Genomic DNA, 22276 nt, shown 5'->3' on the forward strand with positions numbered 1-22276 from the left:
CTGGAGCATCTTCATCTGTGAAGATCCGTCTGTCTCTGGTAGGCAGCTGCTGCTGCCTACAGGGTGATGCTGCTCCTGGACAGCTCTGGCAGACTCTTAGCATGCAGGGATTCGTCCCTTCCACCGGCCCTCTCCTTCCTTTTCCAAGCCCAGGCCACATGGGGGGGGGGTGTCTACCACATGGACTGCAGTGTAGGGGGCAGCCCGGAGGAGTAAACCCAGGTTTGCAACCCCGAGTGTCAACCTTCTGGAACACGCCTCCTTCCCCTCTAATACTGTGTAATTTGTAGATGTCTGACTCTAAATGAGAGAAGCCAAGCTGTGTGGCCAGGGTCCAGAACCCTCTGGGTGGAGCTCCTCCTGTCCCAGCCCACGTGGCTCAGTGTGGCCTCTCTCCTGCCCATCTTCCCCTCCCTGAGTAGGGCTATGAAGTGTCTAATCCAGGCTTTTATCTGGCATCCACAATTAGAATGTCAAGATTGAATAATCTGCCTTTATCTCCCAGATGACAGCCATGTAGAAACTTCAAAAGAAACAGTTTTGCTGGCATCTAACGGCTTTTGTTAATTACTATATCCCAAAGAAAATGAAATAAAGGAGGAAGAAAAATGATATTTCTCTGTGACAACTTTGTAAAAATATCAGTGACTGAAGCGGTGCCGGTTTAAGGGCTTTAACTATTCATGTGGCTGAAAGCTGGCTTGGGCTCAGGAGACTGAGGATGTGTGTACACATGCGTGCACATGCATGCATTTGAGAACACGAACACACACACACACACACACACACACACACACACACACACACCCTTTACCCATTATACAAGCCCTTCACAGACTTTCGTCTCTGCATTCTTAGGAATCCCTCCCAGGTCCTTTTGGTGCTGACTCTGTGCTGGGGACACAGACATACAGTAGACTCCTTCAAGGGCATCAGGGAAGAAACACAGTTAGACAGTAGTCTGCTTTCCATTATCAACTGTGACATGGCAGTGAAGTATACGGTGTGTGTCCATGGGTAGCACAGGTGAGGGAGGGAGGGAGGCAGAACAGAGAAGGCTTGGGGGCCAGACTCAGTGGGTTAGAATGCAGGGCCATCACATGGCAACTGTGCAGTGTTGAGTCAGTCACCCCCTCTCTGTGCTGCACTTTCTCGAGCATTCCTCAGGTGCTGCTGTTATGGATATGCTTTTGGAGTGGTAAATGCTGCTGGTGGTATTGGCCTTGCACTCCCTGGAAGGCTTCGTGGGGGTCCTGGGTTTGGGGCCCTTAATGGGTAAAAGAGAACAAACACAGATGATAGGAAGAGAGAATGCCACTTGCAAAAGCTTGGAGACGTGGGAGGTGGACAGGGGGGTTTGTCCCCAAGAGTGGCAGGCTCTGGTGTGGTATGTCAGAAGAAGTGGGGGATGATTAGTGCGACCCACTTTGAAAGTAAGAGATGCTATTCTGGGGTCCCCCCAGAGCTGGACTACTACAGGCCTGGTGTGTCGAGCTCCACCTCACCTGGAGGAGAGCAGGGAGGAGGAGGTATGGGCGCTGGAGATGACTCGCAGGCCAGTGGCAGGTGGCACAGAGTATGGATTTGGGGTCAGGGAGATGGAACTGGTGGTCTTGCCTATCCTAAGGGTGAAATCCAATATGGGAAATCTTGGGTAGTGACTAAGATGCCTGGTTGTTACAAAAAAGAGTCCCCAGGAGCAGGGACTAGAATTCTGCTGCTTATCATCGTTCCCAAGCAGGCATCTTCAGTCATGCAGCTCAGAGCCTCTTAGAACCCTCCCTACAGAAACGGAAAAGCCCGAGTTGCTCAGAGCCACTGAAGAACTCAGGAGTGGTGCCCCTTGTGGTTGTAGAGGGAATGGTCAACACAGCCACCAGTAGGTACCGTCTCACAGCTTGCCCCTCCTTTGTGCCCTTTGAAAGGAAGCTTACTGATCTGGCGGGGCGCTATTGTGATTCAAAGAACCCTCGGGATATTGGTGACAAGTAGGGCTTTTCAGGCAGAGCAGAACAGAGGCGTCTGCTGCAGAAGTGGAGTCAAGGAAACCCAGCTTCAGACGGCATCTTACAGGGCCTCTTCGACAGAGAAGGATATGCCATGCTGTAGGGGTGTGGACCCATGCACCCCAACCCTTTCTGTGCCTCTGGGCAACCACAGTGTCGACAAGCCTCTCTCCGGGGTGCTGATTCCAGGATTTCAGAGCCTTGTATCCCCAGGGCTGCCACCAGCATCTTCCCTCCGCCCTGCTGAGCCCCCTTACCAGAGAGACCCTGTGTGAGATATCAGGGAGGGAGCAGGGGCTGCCTCTTTCCCCTCCTCAATTAACCCTGTTGAGCCTGAGGGGAGCAGGGAAGCGGAGGCTCTGGTCTGATAGCAGTCAGGTCGGAAGCCTCCCTGGCCCCCTCCCTCCCCATAATCATTAGTCTCCGGGCTGCAGGTGGAGTGACGGCCGGCTCGCAGCTCTTGAAAGGGCCTTTGTTTTATCGCCCTCGGTTCGGATGCTTCAGAGCACGAGCAGGCCATATTTTAATCTCAGGTCTTTGCAAACAAAATCGTTAAAAGCAGATGGCTGTGAAGACTGCCATGAATATTAATAGATATTGAAAAAAAAGGACCCTTAATCTTTCCATAAATCTTCCCGCGGAGGTGGGGGACAACTCAGAGATGAGGGTGGCAGGATAGGCGCAGGTACCCAGCCCTTCCCATCCAGGCACCAGCCTAAGGGTAGCTGCTATCAGCCCACTCACTGCAGGGCACAGAGGTGGGGTTTAAACAGCCGGCCTGAGGGTGCCACTGTCATCTCTTGTCCTACCTTCTATTCCTCTTCTGGCTGAGCCCAGGACCAAGCCTCTCCTTGTCACTGTCCTGCTGAGGCCAGTTGTGGCTGGGCCCTGCTCTTCAGGTGTTCCTTCTCCCTCCACGTACCTTAGTGCGTGGGATGGTCATGTCCCTTTCACATATTAGGAAATAGTTCCAGAACATGGAAAGGCTTGCTCAAGACTACCTGGATCCTAAGTGGAAAAGGAGGAATTTAAACCCAGATCTACTTGGCCCTCTGTGCTGAATCCTGGAGCCAGGTCATTCATCACCTGCCTACCTGCCCTTGTGTCAAGCATTTTCCCATGCTAATTCAATCCTTTGGCTTATGCATTTAACGGTGGGAATATCTCTGGAAGAAGTGACCTGCTGAGTGGCCGAGTCACCCATCTGTACCCAGCTGCCCTTGTGCTGAAGACAGCCAGCTCTAGCAATTCCAGTAAGCATTCTGTTCTGTGGAGTCTGTTTCCATTTGGGAAAAATGCATCTAATGGAACAATCCGCTGAGGTAGACAAGATGGGGAGGGAGTGGGGGTTTCAAGGAGTCCAAAGACAGAGAATCATAGGAGGCACCCATTGAGGGACACTGTACACATTGGTATGCAAGCACCTTGCTTCCTCCAGGCCTGCCCATGTGGAGGCAGGAGGAAATGGATAACCGGGGAAGGGGCATGCAGAGAACAGACCTGAGTCAGGGGAGGCATGAGGGCCTGGACAGGGTGGCAGCAGGCAACATGGTTGCTCACAGGACCGATGACACTCATCCCAACAAGTGGCCTGCTTGGCTCTGAGATGCAAATCCCATTTAATCAGTCTTTCTCCCCATTCCCTCCCCCCCACCCTCCCTCCTTCTCTCCCTCCTGTCTCTCTGCCACTTGCAGTGAATATAAGCAGCATGATTCTTGCACTGAACAAATAAAAAGCAAACTCATGAGACAGACACACGCAGAAGCATCCGGGGGAAGCAGGAGCAGCTGAGGGACAGTCAAAGAAATCTTTTTACATTTTTAATAGTTAGTGTGTATTTCCTTTTGTGTGGGGGTGTACATGTAGGGGTCAAGGGTCAACTCTGTGGAGTCAGTTCTCTCTTTCCACCTTTACGTGGCTTCCAGGGATTGAATTCATGTTAAACGTCTTGCACAGCAAACGGGTTTACCCTTCTGAGTCATCTCAAGGGTCCAAAGCCAGCCAGGAGGGGCCATCTCCTTGTGATTCTCTGTCTACAGGTTTTGTGTACAGGCTTTTCACAGAGACCAGTTTTGAGGGGAAACTCAGAAACTGAAGAACGTGGTCATTCGAGCCTCTTTCTATCATTGCTGTTTGGAATGCAGCAAATTCCTAGAGCTCCACTACAATGAGGCAGGGACTTTGCACATTTCAACAAATATACCTTAGTCTACTGTGTAATTTAAGGTATCATCTCATTCAGGTGCCATTCAAATGTGTACAAAACGCTTGCATATGCCATAGCTATTAATGAAATCATTATATACAAACAGCCACGCTTTATCAAGTCATTCATTAAAGGTAAATTAATGAGGGGGACAGCATTAAAATATTTTGCAATCATTATTAGGTCCAGCCTAACCCACTTTTATAAATATTCATCAACAAAAACGTGCCTCAAGAACTCACCCAGTAAATTAAATTCTCGTCTTGAAGTGTTTTGCTTCTATTAATGGCATCGGCCGTGGTAGTTTCTTTGATTTGTTTTCCGGAACTTTGGGATATATTGTACAGAAATAATGACAAACTGAGTAATCGCTGATAATTAGGCCAAACCTATTATTCCCGTGGTATTTACATTTTGATTACTATCCCTCCAGCACCCCCCCCCCCTGCACCCCAGAGGCAACTTCTCAAATCCATTCTAATGCAAGACAAAATAGTAAGGGAGACTTCAGGGGCTGGAAGGAAACTAAGAAATTCACCTGCTGTTTGAATCTCTAGCAGCGACTCTGCTAAACACACTTCAGAGTACAGGGACTCCACTCCCACACCTTCCTTAGGCCCCTGTGAGCTCCGTCTCCTGCTCTACACTGCACTGGCTAGATCTCCGCACACCCTGAGCTCACAGCATGGGCAAGGCAGCTGTGCTCTTACTGTGTGCTTGTCTTCCCCAACACCTTCCACCTTCAAGCTGGTATTTCCAGGGCACTGTGAACTCCCTCGATGATGTGAACTCCAGGTCTCCCCACCTTCTCTTTCCTGCCTTTCTACTGTGACCCTGGGTGATTCGAACTCCCCCTAGCCTTTCACCTCTGTTTTCATTGCCTTCTGTTTCCCTTTGCACCTTAACCCATATAATCTCGTGTCGGTACATAGACTATCATATGAACTCTGAACCTTTACACAAATTTCTTCATCTGCAGTTTTCTTTCTTTTTTTCTTTATCTGTCTGATGAACTCCTATAGAGCCTACAGAACCCCTGTGGAGTGGCTATCACCTCTGTGAAAATATCCTTGGTTGAGTTCTAACCCCTACTTTGGAGAGAATCGAACATACCTTCCTCTTGAACTACTCTGCTCTTTGTAAGTGCATGGTGTCTGCCGACATGGTGAAACGGGGGCCAGGAAGTGTTCTAGTTTGCTTTCTGTCTCTGTGATATTTAGCTTACAGTTATTAAACCAAGTTATTTAACTTAAGCATTATTTAGCTCGCAGTCCATCATTGAGAGAAGCTAGGACAGGATCTTGGAACAGAACACACAGAGGAATGCTGCTTGTTGGCTTCTCCTGTGGCTCAGCTGCCTTTCTTCAGCAATTTAGGACCAACTATCCAAGACTGGTTCTGCCCACAGAGAGCTGGGCCCTTCTACATCAACTAGCCAAGAATATGCCTCACACCACATACACGCATGCACACACACACATTCATGCATGCATGTATATACTCACATACATACACACATGCACATACACATGCACACAATGCATACACACATACACGTACACATGCATGCATGCATGCACACACGCGTGCGCATGCATACACACACAGGCCAATCTGGTGGTGGCAATCCTCAGCTGAGATTCCCTCTTCCCAGATGTGTATAAGTTTGTCTCAAGTTAATAAATTTATGACAAGAGGGGAGTCACAAAAATTGGAGGTTCCCCAAGGTTGCTAGGTTAGACAGTTTCCTGGCTACTACCATACAAATCTGAGGATTCCAAATCCAGCCTATGGCCCCCTTCCTTGGACATCAAATCCCACAACACTGGAATGCGTCCTCGGGGGGAGGTTTCTGATCTATCTAGTCTTCGCTTCCTATACTTACAGCTTCAGAGTAGCAGCAAAGAGAAGCAAATGACAGCCAGCGCTTTCCTCTCACCATTGGTGGAGTATTCTAGGTCCTATGAATTCACCTCTTTGTGAAGAAGGTGATTTTTTTTTGTTTTTTTGTTTTTTTTGTTTTTCGAGACAGGGTTTCTCTGTGGCTTTGGAGCCTGTCCTGGCACTAGCTCTTGTAGACCAGGCTGGTCTCGAACTCACAGAGATCCGCCTGCCTCTGCCTCCCGAGTGCTGGGATTAAAGGCGTGCGCCACCACCGCCCGGCAAGAAGGTGATTTTTATTGCAAGGTATTTCTGGGGTCCAAACCATTCACTTCATGAAATGGAAGCAATTGAGAGCCGTTCACTGTGACGTCGCGAAAGCATTTATAAATGGAAATTGGCAATGAAGAATTGGCTTGCATCATCACTAACATGCTTTTGTTGTGTGTATGCATGGGTGCATGTCTGTGGGGTCAGAGGTCAGCCTCAGGTGTGATTCCCAAGGAACTGTCCTCCTTGCTTTAGAGGCAGGATCTCTCATTGTCCTAAAACTTGCAGGCTCAGCTAGGCTGGATGGCCAGCAAGCCCATGGGGCCCTCCTCTCCCACCCCTTCCCACCAGTCTGTGTCACCATGCCTGCCTTTTTATGTGGAATTTGGAGCTCAAAGTCAGGTTTTTACATGTGTGTGCCAAATTCTTTACTTACAGAGCTATGTCCTCAGCCTAACTGCTACATTTAAAAACCTCTGTTAGGAGAATTAAAGACTGATAATGGGGTGGGGTGGCTTTCCTGGTACACGAGAATTCTTGCTAGTGATCAGGTAGCCAGTAAATTTCCTCCACACCTACATTCTGATTATCACACACACTTTCTGAATCTCAACTTGGGAGGAGACTGGCTGGCTCTGCCCTGAGCGCCTCTGCCTCCAGACCTCTGTAGTGCCTAACCCTCCTGTCTGTTAACTGGCTTATCTCAGCACCCACATCATTAGATGATGCCTGGGGAAATACCTGCCTAATGAGACCATGCTGTAGAGGTTCCTGTCACAAGCAGCGGCAGGAGCTTGTCTGTCTGCCTTTGGCCTCGGTGAAGCTCTTAGCCCAGAAGATGCCTGAGGACACCTATGGCTCTACCGCTAGGGAGTCTGCAACAGTTGGAAGGCGCTGGAGTGAGGTCTACAGCTTCTCTCTGCACCCATGCCCGATGCCCTAGAATGGGCAGTGCAGACCCTGCACCTCCCAGCTACTTCTCTGTCCCTTACTGTGTCTCAAAGGCAAGTATCCTTGCCATTGGGGAGGCCTGACCCCATCTTCTTCTGCCCTCTAGAACCAGACTTCTAGTGAAGACAGCCTGTTCTGTGGTACCGTTCCCTGAATAGCCTGCTGCTCCTCTGGCCTGTCTACTCAGCCCCACAGAGGCTTCTGGGGACAAGCTGAGAAACAGGAGAGTGCTGTCTGTTTAGGAATTTACTGCACAAGTCTGGATCTACCCGTGTTTACAAGGACAACAAGAACACCAGATCCATTGGCGGCCACATGCCACTATCCGGAAATGAACTCAGCTCACGGAATGGGTCTAGGTGGACCTGTGAACACTTGTACGTTTTGGAATATTATTTTAAGATGTTGTTACATATGTTTATGCTGTGGAACATTTGTGTAATGGTGCAAAGAAGTGCTGAATTTGTTTAACTCTATGAAGCTGTGTTACTTTGCCTGTCTAAAACAACTGATGGTCTAATAAAGGCTGAACAGCCAATAGTGAGGTAGGAGAAAGGATAGGTAGGGCTGGCAGGAGAGAATAAATAGAAAGGGAAATCTGGGAAAGGAAGGAGGGAGCAAGATAGCACAAGGAGAGGGGGAGATCCACCCAGCTACGCAGTGTGCCATTGAGTAAGAAATAATGAAAGGTATACAGAAATAGAGAAAGGTAAAAGCCCAGAGGCAGAAGGTAGGTGGCATAATTTAAGAAAAGCTGATAAGAAACAAGCCAAGCTAGGCTCGGGCATTATAAGAAAGAATAAGACCCCATATGTGCTCTCTTTGGGAGCTGGGTGGCAGACCCCCCAAAAGAGCCAAAAGAGTGAAAAGCAAACAGCAACACGGTGGCAGTCCAGCATGGGACTAGAGTCCAAGGAAACCCAGCCGTGCTTGCATGTAACTGTTACCTCTTCACATGCGACCTTCATTAGTCTGGACTTCAGCTTGGACACCAGCAACGAAGAGCATAAGCTGAGCCTGGAAGCTTTGTCAAGTTCAAAATCAGTTTAAATGAAAAGAAATCCAGTATGATTCTAGAAACTCCTACTGGTCCAGGAGTCATGGACTGTCACTGCCCTAGGACTTTACAGGGGACAGACCCCAGGAGTCTTGATGAGCCTATTTGTGTTGGTAACGCTGACATGGGGAGCACTTGCTGTGGGCCAAACACTGGATAGGAATATGGGCCGTTGTTTCTAAACCTGACTATGGTTCTAGGAGAGTCTAGGTAGGAGGGACTCCTAGGATCCGTCTTGCAGCTGGGGAAATGAGCAGAAAGCTCTCCTCAAGATTACAACTGGGCGGCTCTACAGCTGGCATCTGAACCCAGGTTGCCCGCAGGAAGCGTTGGAAGGGGGAGCTGGGTTTTGTTGTTGTGGCTGCTCTTTTATGGCTGACATAAGCTGATCTGAAACTTGACTTTGCAGCCCAATCTGGCCTTGAGCTCACAGCAGTTCTCCTATGTCAGCTTCCCCTGATCTAGGATTACATATGGCTAAAACATGTTTGCAATTGGCATGATATTTCCCACTCCTCTTCTAGGCTCAGTATCCCTTATCTGAAATGCTTAGGACCAGAGATGCTTTAGAATTCAGATCCCACTCCCCACCCTCACCCCTGCCAGTTTCTGGAATATTTGCATACATGTAATGAGACATCTTGGGGATTGGAATCCAATGTAAACATAAAAGTCACTGTTTTGCATAGTCTCTATACGTAGCATGGGGCAGTTTCATGGCTCTGTTAAGTCTGCCTGTGTTTGTACTGAAGCCCGTGGAGAGACAGGGTGTGCAATTTTCCACTTGGAGTCATATGGGTGCTTCAAAGGTTCTTTTGGTTGTGGGCCGTTTTGGATTTCAGATTTTAGGATATGGGATCTCAGCTTGGAGCCTATTTACTGTCAATCCAAACAACCTTGTCTGCAGCCTTACAGCCCCCCACTGACCCCCTTACTCCCACTTCTGGCTTCCAAATGACTCCCACACAGCAGCCAGGTGTCACTATCAACTTAAAGTGTCATTAGATCACCCCAGAAAACAGAACCCAGGGTTCCCATGATCCCTGGTGTTCAGTCAGGTCTCCGAATGCTGGCTGCAAACCGGAAGATCATACCATCCTTTGCCCGGCTGCGTGCACTCATTAGGGCCTGGAAATCATGCTGGGGCTCATGACCTGCATTTTCTTAAATCGAAGAAAGAGAGCAGGCTGAAATCTCTCTCTCTCTCTCTCTCTCTCTCTCTCTCTCTCTCTCTCTCTCTCTGTGTGTGTGTGTGTGTGGTTACATTTAATGTAGGAAGGATGACTTTGTCTTATTGATCTTTCAAATTAGTTACATGTAGGTACAAAAGTCTGTGTGTTTCATGGGAAACAGCAGCCCCACTCTTACTGTAGGGCATTTTTGACAATGCAGAAGCCCAGAGCTTAGGAGTCTATGGTCTAACCTCGTCTGGTCTTTACCCTGATGAACTAACTCAGCCTCGGTCTATACTGGTCAGCTTAGAGCCCTCCAGCCTTCAGGGAGAGGCACTGGGCTTTTTGCTGGGAAGGGCTTTCACTTTCTCTTTCCCTGTCTCTAGCCGAGCACCACTCATGCAAGAAGCCTCTCCCCCCCACCTCCCCATACACCCCCCATACCGCACCCCCAGCACCAGGACACAGCACACTATTTCCTACGTGGTTCTGGACCATATGCTCCACTCAGGTCAGGAGAGTCTCAGCGGTTTCTACCTAACATGTCGCCTAGGATGTACCAGGCATTGGACAAACATGCAGAGAATACGAATCCTACAGGGTAGAGTATGGAAATCTTCATAGATGGGAAAACTGAGGCTCAGATAGGACCTTAAGTGTCTCGACTGGAGCCACAGGCAGGTGACTCATCTGGTGGGGGGGGGGGGTCTGGCTTTGTTGGCCCTTCTCAGTTTCCTGTTTCTGTCCCTCCAAGATGTATCTGGGGCACAGGCTCCCTGGAGTGCATCTCCCCTCACCCCTTCCAGCTGGCTGGGCTGAGCGAGATGCACAGGGGTGGCTGGGGAAGTCACAACTCAGACAGTGACAGCGACAATATTAGGAGTGAAAAAGATCAATTAAGCCCATCGAGCTGATTTGTGAAGCTGATTAAATTAGGAGCCTCCCTGGGGGCAGATTCTCTCTCAGGTTGACAGGCCAGCTGCTGACTACTGGGTTAGGGGGTGCTCACCAGCCCCCCTCAGAGAACAGTGGGGCCACTTTGCCAAGCTTGATGCATGGAGAGGGAATGACGAGAAGCCACGTTTAGAGTGCTCAGGGATCTTAGGACCTGACCATCCCTGGAATTTCACATGGGATCCCTTGGAGGACCTGGAGGAATGAGGACAGGGCCTGTTCTGGCTGAAAATCAACACTGTCCTTCTGAGAGGTCTGAGAGTCTCTGTAGGCCCCGCCCCCTAGCTTGGAGGTGCAGATAGGTGATGGAATGGGAAGGGGAAGCCATGACTTTTTGCTTCTGTATTCTGTTCCCACTTTGGGCTTCAGCATCCTGGTTGGTTTATTTCTCCATTTCTCCGGGCTCAGGACTCTGGTTCCTTTCCTCCTCCCACCACTGACTGGATATAATCAGATGATCTCTCTAGTAACCTGACCCTTTTGCCTGGCCTCAGGACTCCCTTTCAGGGACTGTCCCCAGGGCAGCTTGGCAAGAATATTCTTGTATTTCAGAATGTGTTCCCCTCCCCTGGCCCCTGGATGGGGGCTGGGAAGTGGGTTTGGACAAAGCTCCTGTGTGTGTGTAGGGACAATGGATGGGGGAGGTTACAGCAATAAGGTCACAGGATTCTTAAGAGCATGAGGGCAGGGAAGGGAGTGTTTTGAATTCAGGCTGAAGATGTAATACCCTCAAACACCAGGTAACCTTGGTGTGCTACCTTTCTAGATGGGAATGAGATACAATGGTAACTCTCCAGAGTCCCTAGATGCTCAGGGAGGAGTACTCTAGGCAGAGAGTGATGGAGGGCTTCCCAGCAGAGGTGGACCTGTGACTTAGAGACAAAGACCAAAGAGGAAAAGAGTGTTTCAAGGAGCCCGAGGGTCCCATTAGCATGCGGCCAGAGATGAGGCTAGTGGGAAAGCATCTGGCCCTTCCCAGAGCCTGGTTCGTTCTCCTCAGCCATTCTTCCTTCTCAGCACAAGTCTGTGTAAGAGCATAATCCATTGGTTATGCCACAAGAGCCAAAAGATGCTCAGGTGTGCCTAGAAGTAATAGAAGCAGGATTTGTATCCAGGTCTGTGGGGATTCGGGAGCCTTGGTTCTTTCCTGAGCTCACAACCCAACCTTAAGATCACTGAGAGCTGGTGATATATGCATGAAGGGACAGACCTATGGAAACCCATAATCCTCAAGAGACAGGAGAGGCTGAGGATAAGAGCTCAGGCTGGAAGTCAGTCTCCTGGCAATGGGATTCACTTGGCCAACTTAGTCTGCCTCCTTGTGGCTTACTTTCTTCCTCTATAAAATGGGTGTAGTGCAAGTACCTGTCTCCTGGGGCTATTGTGAGGATTAAATAAATATACACACATAAATAGCTCACAGTGGTGCCTGCTCCTCTCCTCAGAATGTTAGACATTGAGGCTTGCAATAGAGTCTAGACGGAGGGGCTCAAGAGCTTGGATGTCATGAAAGAAAAGATTGCAGAAATGCCAAGTCTCTCAATGCTAGCCACTGCCTCTCACAAGTTGGTGAGTTTGCTCATGAGTTGGCAGGGCTCTCTGTTCTGCAGAAAGTGCCTCCCACTGAGGGTCACTCGTGCCCAGCTCCGCATGGAAGAAGCCCTCAGCCTCTTTCCTTGAGTATACGCCGAAGCTGAACTCAGGTTCCAGCAACAAATCTGCTCAGAAACTCTGAGTGACAAGCACCGGGGTACCTCCCTGAAGCCAGTCTCCTAGTCCTGGTTTGGGGTCTCTCGGCTCTGAAACAGGTGTGATGTTTTGCAGGCAGCCTTAGGCATGTTTTGGTATTCTCATTTGCAATCGCTAATGAGAATCAGGGCTGTTCTATATTCTAAGCCTCCGTCTGATTTTTAATCTGTTTCTAGAAGCTGGGGATGATCTTCCTGCCATACTGGTGAAATATTAGCCATTATTTCTCTGTTGCTTCCCATTGGAAGGCAGTTCCTGACACGGGGCTCCCAGAACTCCGGAAGCTGGAAGCTTTGCGGGTGTGCTTTTGATCTTGAGAATCTTGCTGGGAGACACATGTCTCTGTCATCCTGCTCTAAGCGGAGGGCTACACTGGGTGGCAAATGGCTTCATCTTCTCTTTCCACACCTGGCCTGCAGCCCACTTGGGCTTTTCCCACACAGGGAAGTGAGGCCAAGAGCCTCCACTGTGGTCTAAGAGCCCTGTCCGCAGCATGGGTTGCAGGCCCGAGGCTATTTCGTCCATGCCACGGCGTCCTTGCTGGCTTCTCTCCCTTTAGACCCCTTCTGAGCCTAAGCTAAGAGCATCACCCACCTGGATTGTTCCATGAGCATCTCAGCTGGCCTCACTATGTCCCCCCCTCCTTAGTGGGCACAGACAGTGTCTTTAGCATCCAGTTTAACATCACCATGTGTCCCTTCCTTGTCTGTGGGTTCAAATTCAGGGCCGTCGGACTCTGAATCAAACATACTTGGAAAAACATCAAAATCTACTCTGAACATGGCTTGTCTCTTGTAGTCACCATCCCTTGAACAATACAATGTAACAGCTTTCCTCACAGCCCGCAGAGCATACCAGAAGGGGAGTGCGCAGGCTGCATGCAGATACTGCACCACTTCACACAGTGGCCTGAACCCCTCAGAGTGTTGCATCCAGAGGGAACCCCAAACCCCTAGGTAACAAAGGAGAACAGTACCACTTTGCAGTTTCGGTGGCACTGGGATTTCAGTCTAGGGATTCCCACGTTACGCAAATGATCTACAATTGAGAGGTACTTTTAAGGTAGTTTCTCTTCTGATGAGGGTCTCATATGGCTTAGGGTGGTCTCAAACTTATTATGTAAGAGAGGATGAACTTGTAACTTCTGATTCTCCTGCCTCTACTTCCCGAGAGCTGGGATTACCAGAACGCTGCCACACCAGGTTTTATGTTGTCCTAGAGACGACTGAACCTCCTGGATGCTTCCTGCATGCTGGGCAGGCACTCACAACTGAGTTACATCTCTCCACCCTAACATGTTCCTTCTGAAATTTAAAATACAGAGCTGCTGAGGTGGCTCGGTAGTTAGAGATGCTTGTCGTCAAGGCTGATAACTTGGATACGATCCCTAGAACCCATGCGATGCAGGGAGATAAATCGGCCAATCCCTCTGACCTCCGTACACGTGTCAAGGAGTGTGAGCCCCTCGACGTTTCTTCTCACAACCCTTACCTCTCACAAGAATGACTGTTCCCCTGTCTCTCCCTCAGCCCCAGCTAGATGAGGTAATCTGGACACGCAGCCACTTCAGACTTCTCCACAGCATCCTGCACACTTGTAAGCTCTGGCTCATTTGCTGGTAGTGCTTTGTTCTTTAACCTGCAGTGCAGTGAGCGCAGCCTTTGCTTTTCCTCTTAAGTGTGTAGCATGCCTGAGGTGCTCAGTACAGTCCTGCATGATAACTGTAGAGACCGAAAGGGAATGGAGGCAGATGAGGAAGGATCCTTTCTTAAAGCCATTCCTGTGTGTATATCTGCCACAACAGGCTCATGAAGAGCAATAACACATCTGCAAAGTCATTTTTGAGACAAGAGGCCTCAAAGAGGAGAAGTAACCTGTCCAAGGTCACACAACTGGTTATCAGAGCTTGAAGCATCCTGGTGCGAGTTCACACCAGGTGGAGACCCTTCAACAACTGTCCCCAGCTTTATCGCCCTTGAAATGTGTTCTTGTTGCAATAGGTGCCTTAAGGTTGTTGGGGGCTGCAGTTTCTCTTTCGCCGGTGTTTCCTTGCAGTTCATCTCTGGATTATTGTGCTGGTTAGTTTTTATGTCAACTTGATGCAAGCTCAGGTCATGTGGGAAGAAGGAATCTTAATTGAGAAAATGCCTCTGTATTATAGATCCTATAAGTCTTGCCTGTAGGCAAGACTGTTGGGCATTTCCATGATTGATAATTGATGTTGGGGGATCCACTTCAATGTGGGAGGTACCACCCCCAGGCAGGTAGTCCTGGTTGGTATAAGAAAGCAGACTGAGTGAACATGATGAACAAGTCAGTAAGTAGCATCCACCCATAGCCTCTACTTCAGTTCCTGCTCCCAGGTTCCTGCCCCAACTTCACTCAGTGATAGAGTGTGACCTGGGCCTAGAAAATGGTATCCAGACCTGTTTTCTTGGACATGAAAACTTGGATTATTAATTTTTTGGGTTGATTGTACAGGTCTTTGGCCATATCTCAGAACACATATTCAGGTTCCAGGAACAGTTCTAAGGTTCAGGGCACATGTCATTTCACAGATCCCATTGCCTGGAAAACGGACTTTAACATTGAAACCTAAATATCTATCTATATCTCTTTCTATTGTCTGTCTGTCTACCATCACTATCTGCCTATCTATCTATCTATCATCTATCTATCTTTCTTTCTATCTATCTATCTATCTATCTATCTATCTATCTATCATCTATCTATCTATCTATCTATCTATCTATCTATCTATCTATCATCTATCTATCTATTATTTATCTATCATCTATCTATCTATCTATCTATCTATCTATCTATCTATCATCTATCTATATCTGCCTAGCATCTATCTCTCTGTTGTCTATCTATCTATGTGTGAAAATGCGCAGATCCTATGAAATGTGTGAGGGGAGATGTGTGAAACTTATGTAGCAGAGGGAAAGCCATGAGGCTCAGTTTATAAGCAGAGGTGTCTCAGCCCTGAGCAGCAAAAGCCCCCCCCCCCCCAGTTGACAGTTGTTACCAGGAAAGCAAAAAATGAAGGTAGACGTGGGACTTCTAGGCCCAAGTGGAGCTTTGCTGGGTGTGTTTGGGAGCTTGTGGTGGTATCACTTGTCTCTTTCTGACTCGTCTGTATTTTCCACCAGGCAAGAATGACCTTGTAATAAAGGGTACTGTACTTCCTGTAAGGATCTTTACGTCAAGACTCTAACTGGCCTAATCTTGGCTGCTATAGAAACAGAGGAGCTTCTTAGTCCCCATTGCGCCTGGGGTTCTTGTTCCCAAGGGACAGCATGGCTCCAAAGCCACTCCTCTTTTCCACTTCAATTATTTCCCTGACCTGAGACCAGTGGCTCCAAGAAGGGACAAGGTTGTAGTGGTTCCTCCTACAGGCAGTGCTCCATGGCTACACCGCCATCACCCCTCATCTGTCCTGAAAATAGAACTGAGACTCTTCCGCCTCTTCTAAGGAGTTTGCTTCCCCATAATGGAAAGCTCATATTGTAGCAGTTCCAGTGACTCCATCCCCTTTGCTTTGTTATGTGTCAGGAATGGGCAAGGCCAGCCAGGCTCGCTGAGCATTCCAGGAGAAAGTTGGTAACTGATATATTATTTCTAATGGGAGAAGTAGAGACTCAGAAAGATGGATTGTTTTATGGGAAGTCACACATAATACACACAGATAAGGAAGGAGCTGGGATTCTATCACCTATCTGGAACAGGAGGTTTGCTTTTCTGTGGCTGGAGCTCAGCCTTCTCTTGCTTGCTCAGTCTGTGCACTTGAACTTGTGTATAGCACTGGACAAATGCAGGAAGGAATAAGCGCTAGAAACCCATGCACCTCCAACAGACTTTGAAGACCATCCAACGATGTTTCCCTGTACCCCCCGAGGCTTGGTCAAGGTCATGAGCTTCCTTGAGACAAACTAGGACTCTCACCTCTGTGGGTCCTGCTGTCCTGGAGCCCAGCATGCTGCCAAGCTGAGTTCCTTCCCTGAATGCTGCGAGTATGGGCATATGGACTATGGGTAAGCACATGGGGGTGTCTGTCCTATCTGGTACTTGCTTTTGTATGGTCCCTGAGCTGAGAATAATGTTTGCATTTTGAAAGGTTTATAAAAACAAAAATCCAGTATCAGATGCATGCTTGGCTGACAGAGCTTACCACGTTTACTTCCTGTTCCATCAGATTCGGACAGTGGTTTGAAGGGAGGAACCTGGGACTGCATCTTCATGGTCTCAGAACATGGACTGCATCCACTCCCTAGTGGTCTAGGCAGCAGCACTCCAGGATCTGGGGATGGTATGCACTCTCCTGGGCATATTCAAAACGACCACAAAAGGTCTCTCACTATATTAGCCGCCACTACAGATTATAAGATTATAAGAGTATAAGATTACCCCACCCCCTTTTTTTGAGGGGGAGGAAGGTTCTGTGCCCAATCGGCAGGGAGAAATGCAGCAATTTCCTGGTTGGATTTCTGCAGTGAGGGAAGCAATTTTTATTTTTCTTTCTGCATGGGGCCAAGTGCACTATGGTGGAGATGAACTTGGTCTTATAGCACTGCAGAGCTCAGTTCTGAGTATCAGACACTCTCCACAGGGCAGAAAAATGGGGTTCCCGCTGAGCCACACATAGCCTGTTCTGTGGTCAAAACCGTTGTGTACATTGAGAGACAGGGTTCTGAAATTGAAGGAGGGGCAGGAAGGCAGGCAAGAAACGCGGAGGTGACGACAGCATACATCCTGAAAAATGACACAGTTGTGCAGATACCGGGAAGGAACGTGGAGCAAGTGATGCTGAGGCCAGGCTAGGGACCGGCCCCAGCAAAGAGCCCCAGGGTCGGGCAGCTTCGGAGTGTGATCCTAGGGCAGTAGGTGTCAGCAGAGGCGAGGCTTTGGGGTTGGCTGGGCCCGCCCCTCCACCGTGCAGCCATTGTCTGAGCCAGCCGCCACCTTGGCAGCAGAAGGTGACATCTGGTGACTAATGGCCGCGGCTGCACGCCGCCCTCCTCCCTCCCGCAGCGCCCAGGGTGCAGCTGCTACACTGCCAGCTCTTTCCTGTTCCCTCCCACTTCCTCCCCACTGCTCCGTTTGCGTGGCTGGAGACAGAGGGAACAACCCGGACCTGGAAGCAGAACGGATGCCCGGATTTTTCCAGCTCTCCAGGCCAGCCGTGTGGGTGCCCTGTTCCTCCTGCCTCCTTAGCGCGCAGGCGCCTCCTCTTTGCCGCTGCCGCCATCATCACGTGCCCTTGTGGACAATGCCATCCTTCAGGGGCATCTCAGGAAGCAGCTTTGCCCTCTGCTGCATGATCTTTGGAGGGCGCAGACCTTGCCGGCATGGGAGCCTATGTAAATGGGCATCAGCACACAGGTGCAGGGCACCTAGACACCTGTGGGTCTTTCAGGTTTTGGACTGATGCACATGGGAGGATGGTGTTGGCTCACAGACTTGGGGATCATCTTTATCTGTGTGCGTTTACATAGGCACACACACCATTTGGAGAATTCCATAACCTTGGAATGTTTCCTTGCTCAAAATAGGAGCACTTCAGCATGTACCTACTTACTCAACACCACAAGTGCACGTCCATGTCAAAGGCGAAGGACAATGACAACATGATTCAGATCCAAACCACCTAGCTAAACTATCCCCTCCCCGTGTTCACACTACTGTTAAATTGGTTACATTTAAAAACTGCATTTTAAGTGGCTGGGAGGATGGTTCAGTTATGGTAAAGTGTTAGCTATTGGATCATGAAGACCTGAGTTCCGATCTTCCCATGGGCTGATAATGCTTGGAAAGGTGGAAGGAGAATCCGTGAGGTTCGCTGGCAAGCCAGTCTAGAGGAATAGGGAGTTTCGGGTTCAGTGGGAGGAGATGGAGGAAGACACCTGACACACTCACAACAGGAAAGAAGAGGAGGAGGAGAGTGGGAGGGGTTGGGAGGATGGAGGGGAGGAGGGGCGGGGGAAGGAGGAGATAAAACAGTTTAAAACTTGACTAGATGTCTAGTTTTCTTATGAGATCAGAAGCCCTGGCAATAGGAGGCGCTCTCTCAGCTGGCTGTTATGGCTTGGAGCGGGACTTGAGGTTCCTGTAGCTCTTCAACTGCTCACCTCTGGCTTCTGGTTATCCACATCCCCTCCCCTGTGAACATTTGCAGTGTCAGCCCGGGGAGTGGTTGGGCTTCCAGGAGAGTTCTTGGCTACTCGCCAGCAGTCAGAGTTTTGAAACTGGCAGGGGGAGGAGAGAGCGTGGTTCTCCTCACTTGCCCCACCTCTGAAGTCCGCAGTAAGGAGGTGCTCGCCATTGCAGGGTGTTAGAGCAACTGCCAGCCAGGGAAGCCTTGTCATCTTCATGTGATGTCAGATGGTCCTGCTGATGGCTCTAAGGGGCAACACCATGGCTGGGGAGGCATGGGGTAATCACCTCCTTGTGAAATGCAGCTGGACACAATTGCAAAAATCTGTAATCTCAGCAATTGGGAGGCTAAGGCAGAAAAAGTTTGAAGTTAGCCTGTCCTATGCCTTGAAACCTGTTTCAAAACAACCCAAGTCCAAATAAGAAAGCAACTAGTTGCAAAAGGGCAGAAGGACTTACAGTCCTTGCCGCCTATATCTAGGTGAGGGCAGCTACCTCTACCATTCAACTCCTGGGTGGGAGGTAGGGAGCAGCCTGTGAAGTATTCAGTGTCCAGAAGAATGAGGTGTTGTTTGGCTTGCATCTGTCAGAGTGTCCCCTCTGATACGACTCTGCTTGGCCTCTGTTCTGCTTACAAGCCCTGGTTCACAGAGAAAGGTCAGTGTGGAAGCCTCCGCAGGTCCTGCACATGGGAAGCTGGGTGGGGATGGTTTCTCCACAGCACCGGCCGCCCTTCCACATACAAATACACATAAGGGTCCCTGCCACTCGGGAGCTGACACTACCTCATGGCTCACTTGATCCTATCCAACTTGGGAGGGAAGTCTGAGAGGTCGCTGCCTTCTACAACACCCAAAGTTGAGTGCATAAGATGGGGTGGCAAAGAGGTTAGGCCTGGGCTCAGACCCCAGCTCTCCTGCCTTCTAACTATGGCCCTGAGCAAGCACCTGCTCTTTGCACCTCCACTTTCTCGGCTGCAGTTGGGCCGTACACCACCTGTTTTGAGGGCTACTAGCTGAGAATTAACTGAGGAGATTCACCCAAAGAACTGACAAGGGGACTTTGCCCAGAGCAGGTGCTCAGTCCACTCCTGCGCTATTGCTCCCAGCCTCACTCGTGTGCATTTGAAATACCACGTGTGGCAGGCAACCCTCAAGGTACAAGCCTATTCCTGTGAGTTTTATGCTTGGCGGCCAGCAGGCTCACCTAGCACCCTTTCACCTCTCTGCCCCTTTGCTCGTGCTGTACCCTAGGTCTGGGTGCCTCTCTCTGCAACTTTGACTCTGCTCTTTTTGTCCTGAGAATCCCTGTCCAGACACTCCATGCTCCTCCCTTCAGATTCAAGGTGTCACCTCCCACCCCAGTCTGAGTAGACCTTGCTCTAGCTTGCACCAAATCTCGTTAGATGCTTGTCTCCGTTCAGATGCCACCTTGCCCGCTGCTTCCTGGCACATCATGGATAGAGCCTGGTGCCTGGCAGAAGTAGCAGGTTTGGGGACAAGAATGAGAGTTTAATTTCAAAGCTTGGCACGCTCGTGGGGCAGGTACGGCATCTGCACGAGGCATTCCTAGGAGAGCGCAGGGTAGCGATGATGATCTGGAGGCATCAGCTGGCAGATGCTCAGGAAGGCTTGGGAGAGAACAAGATCATCCTGGGAAATCTCGGGGAAGAAAAGAAAGACGGTTGAGGAGGGACCCTGGAGGGAAAGCGTTCATTTAAAGAGCAGGACTTACTGGCAGCCCGTTAGAAGACAACATGGGAACAGAAAACATTTATAGCCACAACAAAAAAGCTGAAAAACCTAGGAATAAGCATAAGAAGAAACGTGCAAGATCTAAGCAGAGAAGGTATTAAAATGCTTCCAAGCAACAAGAAGCATTTGAATAATGTTCTTGGACATGAAAACAAACATCGTGAGATTGTCTGTTTTCCCTCAGATGATTCAGAATTTAATAAAAGTCTCGGTAGAAACCAAGCCTTTGTTGTCAGTGTTTAGACAAACGGATGCCAGCGTTCCTATGGAAAAATAAGTAAGTATCCAGACAGTTCTCCACGGACTCCTTATGTTGTTGCTTTGGCTGAGCGGAGCCTACCCCTACTGCAGATTTTGCAATGAGCATGCATGGCCACAGAGTGTGTTGTCCTCAAGCATGGAGAGAGATGTGCACACTGCACACAGAATACAGGTAATGGTCCCCTCTGGGGTAGAGATCAGAGATCTGGTGGAGATAGACTCGGCTCCACTCAAAGACCTTCCCCTACCAATACAACCAGAGGGTGTACAGCCTCTTCATCTCTGCTCTGGCGCCTGGGACCCATGTGATCATCACATGTGTTGCTACTCTGGCCACTGCTGCTGATATGACTAATAAAACACCCCCGCCCCGCCGCCCTGTGTGTATATACATGCAGAAGTCAGAGAACAACCTCGGGTGCCAGTCCTCCATGCTATCTGGTCTGAGACAGGCTCCCTTTCCTGTTCTGCTGCTGTGTGCAGCAGACTTTTTGGCCTGCAACATTCTGGAGAGATTCCTGTTTCCACCTGCCATCTCCCTGAAGTCAGGGATTACAGATGTGTGTTACCATAGTACCCAGGTTTTTGGGGGGCCCTGAGGATTTGATCTCAGGTATTCATACTTGTACTGTAGGCACTTTTACCCTCAGAACCATCTCCTAGCCCCGATTAAAGCACTGTCACCTGTACCTTCTGCCAGAACCCAGGAAACAGGGCAAGCTGACTTGTCTCCAAAAAGAAAAAAACCCATGAACCTTGTTGACAAGTCACTCAGCTGTTCAGTCCCAAAGAAATATACAGAGGTCTACATTAATTATAAACTCATTGGCCTATTAGCTCAGGCTTCTTATTAAATCTTATAACTTATATTAGCCCATAATTATTGTCTGTGTTAGCCACGTGACTTGGTACCTTTTGGCGAAGCAGTCACACATATCTTGCTTCCTCTGTGTCTGGATGACAACTGCAGACTGACTCTTTCTTCTTCCCAGAATTCTCTTGTTCTCCTTGCCTCTACTTCCTGCCTGGCTACTGGCCAATCAGCATTTTATTAAATAAGTACAAGAAACAAATCTTTACAGGGTAAACCCTTGTCCCACAATAGAACCTGTCACAATTCTTGACAGGGGAACTAGTTAGGACGTAGCTGAAACAGGGACAGCCATGAGGGAACTTACCTATCTGTTGATATCAAACATAGCAATAGTGAGAGACTGGACAGCCTAGCAGTACAAATAAACCCAGAACTTACGCATGGGAACTTAGCCTAAGGTGACACACCATTTCAAACTGAGTGTGAAAATGTTTTATTCAGGAAACGAAGTCAGGGAAACTGGAGAAGCAAAAAGTTGGAGCCACACTGCAAAATCTTCATCCTAGAACAAATTCCATGTGAAACAAAGATGCCCATGTAACAAAATGAAGCCATAAGCACAGCAGAAACCCAGGAGTGTTACAACCAGAACGAGAGCAAGCTAGAGCCAGAAGAGAGGAGACCAATGACTAACTACTAACACAAATGGCAGACTGAACTGGGCGTGGTTGTACAAATCTGTAATTTCATCATTCGAGGGGTAGGGGCAGGAGGATCAGGAGTTATGGTCATCCTTAGCTACATAGTGAGTTTGAGGCCAGTCTGAACTACATAAGTCTGTCTCAGACAAACACTATCACAAACAAGACAATAAACAAAAGCCTTGTGCATGGCAAATCTAAAAGTACAAAAGCAAGTGGCAGACATGGGGAACTCTTTGTGACCCATACCATTGATCAAAGTACATTTCTCTACTATATAATTTCTGCAAACCAGAACAAAACACCGAAGAGAAAAGCAGAAAAGTGAATATTGACCAAGGCT

The sequence above is a fragment of the Arvicola amphibius genome, chromosome 12 (assembly GCF_903992535.2).
Source record: "Arvicola amphibius chromosome 12, mArvAmp1.2, whole genome shotgun sequence".
NCBI lineage: Eukaryota > Metazoa > Chordata > Mammalia > Rodentia > Cricetidae > Arvicola > Arvicola amphibius.